Here is a 12366-nt window from a genome sequence, read left to right as displayed (position 1 = left end):
CCCACCTACCAATGCAGGAGACATGAGAGACATGTGGGTTCGATCCCTGGGAAGATCCCTGGGAAGGTCCCCTGGAGAAGGAAATGGCAACCCACTCCAGTGTTCTCGCTTGGAGAATCTCATGGATAGAGGAGCCTGATGGGCTACAGTCTGTGTGTGTGTGTTAGTCGCTCAGTCATCTCTGACTCTTTGTGACCCCATGGACTGTGGCCCACCAGGCTCCTTCGTCCATGGAATTCTCCAGGCAAGAATACTGGAGTGGGTTGCCATTTCCTTCTCTGCTACAGTCTGTAGGGTAACAAAAAATCAGACATGAGTGAAGTGACTTAGCAAGCATGCAACCAACCAAAACAGTAAAGGAGCAAATAGAGATGATGAAAGAAAGTGATGAAAACACTTTGAAATTTCTGTAATTTTCAGAGATTTAAGGTGGCATTGTATTCGGTAAACAAGAACAAGATAGTATGCAAAAAGAAGAAAAGAAGATTAACAAAGAGTTCTTGAAAAAGAGAAAATTTAACAGAATGACTGGAATACAAATTGAGGAACTCATCCAGAGAGAAAAAGTTGATGAGATGGAAATTAAAAGAGGAAAATATAATAAAGCACATGAAGAGGATACATCTAGAGGATCCAGTATCTGACAAACAGCATTCCAAAGCTGAAATACAGAAAATAGTGCTGATAAAATTATGCAGTAAGTAATGCAGAAGTAAAACAAGAAAAATTCCCGGAAATGAAAAAAATATGCGTTTTAAGCTTAAATGTGTTTGTTGACTACTCAGCACACTGAGGCACACTGTTGTCAGTTTTCACGAAAGGAATAAAATAACAGTCCAGAGAGACAGAGAGAATGAGAAAGTGACGGACAGACTCGGGAAATGGAGTGCATATATGAAGGAACCCATGGCAAACCAAACTGGCAATCAAACAATATACTAAGACACTGCGCTCTTCAGATGCGCAGGGACTCAAAGAGTTTACCACTTCCCACGCCTCTTTTCTCAGGAACCAACTTGGGAATATCTTGGAATAAGTGGAGTTATTAAATCAACAAATAGAATTTCAGGGATTCGGGAGACCAGGGATACAATACATTCTGTAAAATGGTAAAGGGAAGTTGCAGGAGAGCTGTGCAGGAAGCTTCTGAGTCATCAGCCCAGATCAAAGCAGAAAGTCAGACCTCTGGGTGGGAAAGAGGGGAGTGGTCCTGGGATGGGGGAGCAGGAATGGAATGGATGTACTTATCTGAAATAATACTGAAAAAAATCTAAAGTAATATGGATACAACAGATCTAACAGCACACACGCAAACTTTGATAGGTATAAATAAACCTAAGCAGATAAAAAATCCAAGGCAATAATCAATTCTAAGGAAAACAACAAGTCATGCAAGAAATGAATTGAGATGATTGTGTACTACTCGGATCAGTGTCCAACAAATATATTCAGTCATAGTAATGTAAATAAGGAATATGTATGTGAAATGTGGATATAGCCATATTATGAACATACTGGGGGAAGGAAGTAGAGCTAAGTGTGGTGGAATAAGAGAACTAAATAAAGTCACAAATAAATAAATCAAGACAATAAAACAACAAAAATAAAAGAAGCCTGTGCATGCTAGTTATAAGTGTGGCGGTTATCAGAAAAAACAGCTACTTGTGCTGAACGTGTTTACCTCTTCAAAACCAGACTTTGCAGTGAAAAGGGTTGAAACAGGAAACAACTGCTTTTCATTATATATCCTTGAGTACTATTGGATTTTTAACTGTATGCATGTACTACTTTAATATGGGGCTTCCCAGGTGGCTTAGTGGGTAAAGACTCTGCCTGCCAATGCAGGAGACATAAGAGAGACTCTGCCTGCCAATGCAGGAGACATAAGAGACGTGAGTTCGATCCCTGGATTGGGAAGATCCCCTGAAGGAGGAAATGGCAACCCACTCCAGTATTCTTGCCTGGAGTATTCTTTCAGTAGGACATGACTGAAGCAGCTGAGTGTGCACACACTGCTTTAATATATCAAGTATAGCTAAAAAACAGGGAGGTAAAATTCTAGGAAAACATGTTTTGAAAAGTAGCTCCAGTAGTGTCTGGCTATGACAAGCCAAGAGAAGTACTTAGAAGCATACTGTAAAAACTGGAGAAGCGATACTTCAGAGCATCTGAAGCGCCCACTCAGCAAGCAAAACGTCCCTACTCTCATTAGTGGGAAATTAGATTTCTCTGTGGGCTTGTGGACAGTTAAATAAATGTGCTTAATATAGCTCACAAGAAACCACTAAAAACTACAGTGTTCTGTACACAGGTACACTTGCAGTTTTTCAATGTGTTCTTTTCAAAGTCCAACACCATTTACAAGATGTGAAAAGTTAGGATATTATATGTTGATAAAAATGTCTGAGATATTAAAAAAATACAGATTAGGAAATAATATTTTTATCTGAACAAGATTAGTTGAACAAAAATAGAAGTTGCCATTGTAAAGTGTTGAGTCATGCTAAACGGGTAAGGATTGAACTTCGCTCAGTGTGTGTGGGGGTACATATTATATGCAGACTGTCAGCAAGGCAAGATCATGACTCGGGGGCACAAAGACAGTTCTGGAAGTTTCTGTCTAAGGCTCTTTCTTTCTACATCACCATGTTAGGCACCAGGGCAGGTATGGATCTTGGAAGTTTGGGCACAAAAGCACTTCGCTCACAGGGTCTTTCATAAAAAGATCAACTTCCACCCTCTGGGGTCAGGTCTCTAATCTTCTTGGCCCAGGCTCTAGGAGGATCTCAGCTTTGCTGAGTTACCAGGAAAGTCCAAAAGTTGAAATTTGTGGTGACTAATTCCACCCTCAGTAGCATTCTTATTCAATGCAAAGCATAGTACTGTCAACTCAAAACTGCTCAAAGTAGAAATGATTAAATTCGCAAGAAGAAGAAATTCACTTCTAAACACAGAATGCTGGTACCTCCACCACAGACTCAGATATTATTAGCCAGCTTTTCATCCGGGGAAATGAATCATAAGAGAGAAAACTGCACAAACTGCACACCCCAGGCCTGGCCACACTGTGGGGGGCATCCGGGGTTCTCCAGAGGATGAGGTTGGGACCTAGAAAGGATCGATTTCCCAGGGTGCATGGGGTGGGAGGTGGAGACTAGGGGAAAATTCTGAAGGGATGATCCCAAGAGCTCCCAGAGAGGAAGGCCAGAGGTATCATCAGGGGACACAGCCAGCTCACCCTTGAGTCAGAGACTGGTTGCCAACAGGAGGTGAGTCCATGCTGGTAGGCAGAGAGGGGAACTTAGGGGTCAGAGAGGACAGTAGGTTGCATCTGGAGAGTTTGTGGGACCCCCCCGTGGAACAGTGCAGGGCTGACTGAAGCCAGTGGGTATCCTAGGCCTAGACAGTGGCTAGGTCTTAGGTGTGGAAACCAGAAATAAAGCCAAGAGGAATAACCCGGCCCTAGGGGCCTGGGAAATGGCAACCCACTCCAGTATTCTTGCCTGGAGAATCCCAGGGAAGGGGGAGCCTGGTGGGCTTCTGTCTATGGGGTCACACAGAGTCGGACACGACTGAAGTAACTTAGCAGCAGCAGCAGCAGCAGGGACCTGGGAACCTGGCAGTATCCTGTTAGAAAGTGAGGGATCAAATGCTCAACATCCCTCATAATCAGAGAAACCCAAATCAAAACCACAATGAGATACCATTTCACACCAGTCAGAATGGCTGCTATCCAAAAGTCTACATGCAATAAATGCTGGAGAGGGTGTGGAGAGAAGAGAACCCTCTTACACTGTTCGTGGGAATGCAAACTAGCACAGCCACTATGGAGAACAGTGTGGAGATTCCTCAAAAAACTGGAAATAGAACTGCCATATGATCCAGCAATCGCACTCCTGGGCATACACACCGAGGAAACCAGAATTGAAAGAGACACATGTACTCCAGTGTTCATTGCAGCACTGTTTATAATAGCCAGGACATGGAAGCAACCTAGATGTCCATCTGTAGACGAATGGATAAGAAAGCTTTGGTACATATACACAATGGGGTATTACTCAGCCATTAAAAAGAATGCATTTGAACCAGTTCTAATGAGGTGGATGAAACTAGAGCCTATTATACAGAGTGAAGTAAGCCAGAAAGAAAAACACCAATACAATATACTAACGCATATATATGGAATTTAGAAAGATGGAAATGATAACCCTGTATACAAGACAGCAAAAGAGATACAGATGTATAGAACAGTCTTTAGGACTCTGTGGGAGAGGGTGAGGGTGGGATGGTTTGGGAGAATGGCATTGAAACATGTATATTATCATATGTGAAATGAATCGCCAGTTCAGAGTCGATGCATGTTACAGGATGCTCAGGGCTGGTATGTGGGGATGACCCAGAGGGAGGATAAGGGGAGGAGGGAGGTGGGAGGGGGGTTCAGGAAGGGGAACTCATGTACACCCGGGGCGGATTCATGTCAATGTATGGCAAAACCAACCAATATAATACTGTAAAATAATTAGCCTCCAATAAAAATAAAAAAAAAATATATCACACGAAAAAATAAATAAATAAAATGCTAAGTATGGTGTGACAAAAAAAAAAAAAAAAGAAAGTGAGGGATCCTTGGGAGGTAGTCAGACGTGGCACAGGGCATGGAAACTGCGGGGCTGGGGGTGGGGGTGACACATCGGCCTCTGTTAACTGTGGCTTGGCCACTGGTTCTGGGATTGGTGTGAGTGACTCAGCTCCAGGTTGTACTGCATAGAGGTCTAAGGCCGCCAGCACTTTTCCTGCCTCGGGCAGGACTGACTTAGCATCAGGGTGACTGAGCTGTGAAGAACGGAGGACTCAGATCCGAGAGGTAAGGTCAGTAGGCAAGCACGGAGGAGGCCTGGAATGCCCCTCATGCTCCCGCGCTTGGGGCTCCTATGCCTTCACACCCGCACTCACATTTTTTCTTCATAACTTGCCTCCTTCCACGTCCGCCAGGTGAACAGCTATGCACCCTTCAAGGCCAGGCACAAATATCTTCAACAGGAGGTGTCCCTCCAGCCCTGTTTGTGATGATGCTCAGTCCAGATGTGGTTTTCTTTATCTTTACACAGCTGTTCCCCAGGACTGGAATGCATTACAGACACTTAAACATTTGCTGAAAGTGCTGAATTTTTCTAGTATTTTCAGATTATACCTGATATTTAAATATTATCCTTCACAGAGAAGGACTATTGGGGGAAAGTTAAATTACTATAAAATCAGACCATATATTGAATAAAGATAATCTACAGATTTTATTACCAAGCTTTTACCTTCAAGTGCAATACATAAGGGTGCTTGCATGCATGCACACTAAGTTGCTTTAGTCGTGTCCAACTCTGTGCAACCCCATGGACTGCAGCCTGTCAGTCTCCACTGTCCATGAGATTCTCCAGACAAGAATACTGGAGTGGAATTCCAGGCCTTCCTTCAGGATAACGGTGCTTAATACTCTGTATTATGCTGACGACATAATGGTGCTTAATGCTCTGCATTAGTGATTGAATTTGAAGCATCTTTGGAGAGTCATAGCTTCATGGAGTTGGTGGTGGTTCTGGGGACAGAAGCTTAAGTGTCTTTGGTCACTTGGGACTTGATAACTGTGGGCAAACTATTCTACTCCTCCACTGTCAGCTTCCTTGTTTAGAAAGTCTTTCTCAGCTTCAGAGGATTCGTGTAAGAATCGAGTGAGATCATCTGTATGGAAGTGCTTTATAAATGGCAATTTGATATGCAAATCACTATTGTTTAGGAACTGTTGCTGATGTTCTGATGCAAGATTAGTCACTCAAATACCACTGCTGCTTAATAAGTGATTTAGCAGTTTGAACATGAATTGATGTACACACACAGACACACACACACACACAATGTGGTACCAACATGATTAGAGTATGAGCCTTGGACATGACTGGTGAAAAACAGATCTTTATGGAGAACGCTGATGGTAGATGAACCAATAACAGAGTAGGGTCCTATTTTTATGAATAATAATTGAGTTTTTAAAACAACTTCATTGGTGCCTGTAGGCAGTTGGAATTTCTCTCAACCGTTCTGTGAGGTTCCAGAATGTTTTGGGGTTTTGTCGTAGAGTAAATGGAATATGGTTCAGCGGTAAAAAGTCCACCTGCAGTGCAGGAAATTCGGGTTCACCTTCTGGGTTGAGAGGATCCCCCAAAGAAAGGAAATGGCAACCCACTCCAGTGTTCTTTCCTGGGAAATCCCATGGACAGAGGAGCCTGACCGGGCTGCAGTCCACGGGGCTGCAAAAGAGTCAGAAACAACTGAGCAACTGCACAACAACAGCAAAAGAAATAAGAAGTAGGAAATAAAAGATGAAAAACAGCATGTTTAATCCAATTATTATAGAATGATGAATGACTTTTATAACACCCGGGTTGACAGTCAATCCTAAAGGAAGTCAACCCTGGAAGAACTGATGCTGAAGCTGAAGTTCCAATACTTTGGCCACCTGATGCGAAGAGCTGACTCACTAGAAAAGACCCCGATGCTGGGAAAGACTGAAGCAAAAGGAGAAGAGGGTGGCAGAGGATGAGATGGTTAGATAGCATCACCAACCCAATGGCATGAATCTGAGTAAACTCCAGGACAGAGTGAAGGCCAGGGAAGCCTGGTGTGCTGCAGTCCATGGGGTCACAAAGAATCAGACAGGACTTCGAGACTAACAACAAACAATAAATGTTTTTAACCCACACAAACTTATTTGACTGTAAACCACCTCCCACTTCCTGAGCCCATCAGCTGTCATATAATGCACTTTGGACTACTGCAATCAATTGTACTTGGAATCCATTTGATATGATCCCATTTTTAGGCCCCAAATTGGGCATAATTGTACATCTGCCTCCAAGCATTCTGTAAAGGCCTCTCTGCAGATGGAAACTCTTGGGAAACCACAGGCACTTCCTTGAAAAAAATGGAGAGACCCTGCCATCTGCTGGACAAAGTTTGTCATAGCGTTCTGATTATGTAATTCTGTGTATGAAAATAAAGGTTTTTCAAGAACTGAATCTTAGGGTCCTAGTTAAAATGAAAACACCATTCACAATTAAATCATTGAACACCTATCTTATATCTACTAAATAACATGATACAGAACAGTCTGAAAGATTCTACATCCAGCTCAAGTTAATGCTCTGGTCACATCCCAACAGTGGGTTTCATTTAAAGTTGAAATTTTATTGTCCTGATATTTCTGATAAGCGTTCAGGCATAAAAATAGATTATTTTTTAAAAATACCCAGTGACTTGAATAGTATAAGTTTTTCAGTCCCTGAGCATGTCACTGTAGTAATATTTCTATTAAACTTATTCCCCTATGATTATTTAAGAATAAGGTATTGGCCAGAATATAATTGTTCCTCTCCTTCAGTGTCAAAAATACTCAGTTCCTAAAGGCATGTGCTTTTATAGTTAAAGGTCAGCTGTCACTGATGACATAAGTGAAGGGCCATCATGTTTTTTTTCTTCCTTCCTCCCTCCTCCTGTCTCTCCTATTTCTTTCTTTCACAGCGAAGTTACAGAAACAGAGTGGAAGCCCTAGTTCCTCCCAGACAGAGGCCCTGTCTCTCTCCTGTAATGTGGTTGGCAGGCTAAGAGTTAAGTTTTGAACGCTTATCATATGTTGGGGTTTCCCTGGTGGTTCAGATGGTAAAGAATCTGCCTGCAATGTGGGAGACCCGGGTTCAATCCCTGGGTTGGAAAGATCGCCTGGAGAAGGGAATGGCAACCCACTCCAGTATTCTTGCATGGACAGAGGAACCTGGTGGGCTACAGTCCATGGGATCGCAAAGAGCTGGTCGCAACTGAGGACTCACACTATCGTATGTTAAGCTCTGGGCTAAGGGCTTTACGTGGATCTGATCAGGGACATCTCACCACAGCCTTCTGACGTAGACAGTATTGTTTACGGGTCTTAAACAGATGGGGAAACTGAGCGGTAGAGGAGTCACACCTTACCTCTGGTTGCCTGGTTAGGTGGAGGATGGACTTTTAACAGCCAGGCTGTCTACTCTAGAGCCTGTGGTCTGATCGTTGTGATAGCCTGTCTCCCTGACAGAAATGCATATGGTGTGAAAGAGAGGGGTGGACAGCATGACTGGAGAGTGAGCTGGAATCCCTGTCTTAGGGAAGGATGGATTCTGAATGAACAACTCTGAAGCCTGGGCTTGCCACGTCCTCTAGGTGGCGACAGCCCCCACAACTAAACCTGGGAATTTAGGAGGCAGTGAAACTGCCTAGGATGGTGTGTTTTTTTAAGGTGAAAAGCACTCCCTGATAGCTCAATGGGTAAAGAATCTGCCTGCAATGAAGGAGACCCAGGTTGATTCCTGGGTCAGGAAGATTGACTGGACAAGGAATAGGCTATCCACTCCAGTATTCTTGGACTTCCCTTGTGGCTTAATTTGTGAATTTTTCACTCTATAATTGTGTTAACCAACAGAAGGTAGAAAGAGGTGCCTTAAAACATTCTATGTAATACTTTAGTATCACAATAATAGATCCAATAGATCCTAGCGATCAACCACCCAAAGTTGCATTTGCTCTGGGTCCTATGGGCATATGTGAAGTGAAAAGTTGCTCAGTCATGTCTGACTTTTTGCGACCCCGGGGACTATACAGCCCATGGAACTCTCCAGGCCAGAATACTGGAGTGGGTAGCCTTTCCCTTCTCCAGGGGATCTTCCCAACCCAGGGATGGAACCCAGGTCTCCTGCACTGCCGGTGGATTCTTTACCAGCTGAGCCACAAGGGAAGCCTACTGCAAGGGCAGAACCACTGCATAAAGAGAACTCCCAACTCAGTGTTCTTTCCTTAAAGAATAACTGTTTTTTTAAAACTGGCCAGTTTTAATTTTGTATGTTCATACCCTCAGATTTGAATACTGCAAAGCCAAAAAACTCCAACCTTACATTGCTATACTCTTAATAGGAGTCTATCATTCATACCTAGTTAAAAAATATTTAAATTTTTACTTCTATTTATCATCATCATTGGGCTTCCCAGGTGGTGCTAGTGGTAAAAGAACCCACCGGCCAATGCAGGAGACATAAGAGATGGGGGTTCAATCCCTGGGTTGGCCAGATCCCCTGGAGGAGAGCATGGCAACCCACTCCAGTATTCTTGCCTGGAGAATCCCAAGGACAGAGAAGCCTGGAGGGCTACAGTCCATGTGGTTGCAAACAGTCGGACATAACTGAAGCGACTTAGCACAGCAAATCATCATCGTTTATAAAAATATTCAAGTGTAAACAGTCTTTTTTTTTAGAAACAAGACAAAGCACTTGATTTATGAATGAACTTAAAGTTAGTAAGGAAGCCATTTGTTTGGAATCGCACATATGGTGGCCAGATTCACAAGGACAGTCCACAAAAATCTAGGGATTCTCTACTGTGGCCCCAATGTTTACATTCGTAATGGAAGCAAGTTGAAGATGAATACTAATGTAATGCTAGTAAAGGAAAGTATTTAAAATACAAGAGAGAAGGACTGGACACCTCCTCCCTAAGTCCTCAGGGAGGAGGAAGGTTGTGAGTTAAAGTCAGGTCCTACAGTTTCATGTCTGGATGCTAGACCGGGCTACCAAAGTGGAACAGCTGGGTTACTAACCAGGTCAAGGACATCTATGAGGGATGCTAATAAAAGAACTGTTCTTATCACAGATATTCACTTATTTCCTGCCTTTAATTATTTTACTTATTTACTTTGGCCTTTAACACCACTGTGATTTGACCTCCTAAAGGAACTATGACTAGGAAAAATATTGATAGCTCACAGCACGTCCGTTTTTAAGAGCTAAGGGGGAAAACCATTCATGACCAGTTAACCCTTCTGGCTCAGGAAGTGTAAACGGTGGCCCTTCTGCTCACATTTCGGTATGACCATGAATCTTTGTCTCTTCAGTTCTTTGAGCTGGCTCCAAGTCTCTCAGTTTTGAAAGGTAAGGAATGAGCAAATGTAATTGAAATTGATCAATAAAAAATGAGACTGTATAATTTAATGACGGGAAGTTGCTCTTACCCCGTAACTCTATTTTGGCTTCGGTTCCCCCAATTCAAATTTACATCCAGGTTGGGCAGAGTTTACTGAGTCCTTGCTCCAAGGTACTGTCTCCGCCTCACAAATGCCCTTGGGCTGGTAAGAAATACCTGAGCAGGTACTCTGGCTTACCCATCAGGCAAAAACTTTCATTTTTATTCCATCTTGAGTACTTAGCATCATCAAGTTCTTCTGAGATATGCTTAATTGTGTCTCCACAGAATGCAAACATTAATATCAAATGTATTCTATTAAAACTTTATGAAGACTAAATTTCTCAAAGACTGAATTTTTGGTAGGGGACAAATTTACTCATCAGCATAACTTCTCAGGGGAGATGAATGGGTGGGATGCACGAACAGTTGAGATATTATTCAGGGAAGTTCTTAGCTTCTCTAAATGGTGGGTGATTGGAACCCTTAGTACTGATCGGAAGGAACTGGAACAACAGACTGGTTCCAAATAGGAAAAGGAGTACGTCAAGGTTGTATATTGTCACCCTGCTTATTTAATTTATATGCAGAGTACATCATGAGGAATGCTGGGCTGGAAGAAGCACAAGCTGGAATCAAGATTGCCGGGAGAAATATCAATAACCTCAGATATGCAGATGACACTACCCTTATGGCAGAAAGTGAAGAGGAACACAAAAGCCTCTTGATGAAAGTGAAAGAGGAGAGTGAAAAGTTTGGCTTGAAGCTCAACATTCAGAAAACAAAGATCATGGCATCTGGTCCCATCACTTCATGGGAAATAGATGGGGAAACAGTGGAAACAGTGTCAGACTTTCTTTTTTTGGGCTCCAAAATCACTGCAGATGCCGATTGCAGCCAGGAAATTAAAAGATGCTTACTCCTTGGAAGGAAAGTTATGACCAACCTTGATAGCATATTAAAAAGCAGAGCCATTACTTTGCCAACGAAGGCCTGTCTAGTCAAGGCTATGGTTTTTCCCATGGTCATGTATGGATGTGAGAGTTGGACTGTGAAGAAAGCTGATCACCAAAGAATTGATGCTTTTGAACTGTGGTGTTGGAGAAGACTCTTGAGAGTCCCTTGGACTGCAAGGAGATCCAACCAGTCCATTCTAAAGGAGATCAATCCTGGGTGTTCATTGGAAGGACTGATGCTAAAGCTGAAACTGCAATACTTTGGCCACCTTATGCGACGAGTTGACTCACTGGAAAAGAGTCTGATGCTAGGAAGGATTGGGGGTGCGAGGAGATAGGGACGACAGAGAATGAGATGGCTGGATGGCATCACCGACTCGATGGACATGAGTTTGAGTGAACTCCGGGAGTTTGTGACGGACAGGGAGGCCTGGCGTGCTGTGATTCATGGGGTCGCAAAGAGTCGGACACGACTGAGCGACTGAACTGAATGACTATCTTTCCAATCTAGAATAAGTGATGGCCCATTTGACTAGCAGACATTATTTTTACTAGCTCCTCAATGATTGTTATTAGTGCTTTTCCGTCAGCAGTGAGACTGGCCTAAATATTCTTCATCTTGCTGGAAGAGGATTACAAAGTCTATACATACCTGAATTTTTAAATAAAATTAGACAAGCACCAAAGAAAAATGGCCAGTGGAGTGTTTGCATCTTAATCCAACTTCACAGTCAGTTTAATCTACAGGGTTTTAAGGGTCTCAGACTTCAGTGTTTCTGTTCTCTATCCCCTAGTCTACTCAGTTATAAAATTCTTGTAAAAAGGGCAAGAGCAGTGATTTTAGTGTGCCACCATCTGTGAGTTTAGACTGTAAAGGCCCAGGTGAACTGGTTCTGGTGTGAATGATCAAGTGACCTCCGTTAACCTATCTCACACCAGCTCGCTGATTTGTGGCCGTGAGAAGACAATGCAGGAGTTTCCTCCTTGCAGAGGCTAAAATGTATTAGAAGCTGGAGGGCACGGATGCTCATCTCCTGTCCCCTCCCTCTGGGGACGTGGTCACTCTTCAGGACACGGCAACTGTGGAGCTGCTTGGCCTTCAGTCTTACCATAGATAAACCTCACAGAAGGTGCCCAAGGAGAACACAAAACCCAGGGAAAGTGTTGAAAGGGCAAAGGAGGGCCCTATTTAAACAACTGACCATTCAGAGCTTGTTACACTTTTAGCTCTTCCAACCATACTTCCTGCTTCGGAGACACACGTGCAGAGCACACCTTGAGGTCCTTGGTCATGTAAGTACGTGGGAGTTGTTCTCTGAATAAGACAGTCGGGAGACCAAGGCAGTCACCTTCCGCCAACCAGTCCCTGGTGGTGGTAGGG

At 43.2% G+C, this 12366-nt stretch overlaps 1 protein-coding gene across 1 annotated transcript in view; it reads right to left on the bottom strand.

Moving 5' to 3' along the window:
- Nucleotides 1-12366, bottom strand: part of UST (uronyl 2-sulfotransferase) — a 316076-nt gene that overhangs the window by 39096 nt on the left and 264614 nt on the right. The gene's annotated exons all lie outside the window — the stretch shown is intronic.

This window comes from Moschus berezovskii, chromosome 10, assembly GCF_049115385.1.
Source record: "Moschus berezovskii isolate FMDL1 chromosome 10, NW_MosBer_1.0, whole genome shotgun sequence".
NCBI lineage: Eukaryota > Metazoa > Chordata > Mammalia > Artiodactyla > Moschidae > Moschus > Moschus berezovskii.
Note: the sequence above shows the minus strand (reverse complement) of the source record. Positions and strands in the feature narration are given on the sequence as shown.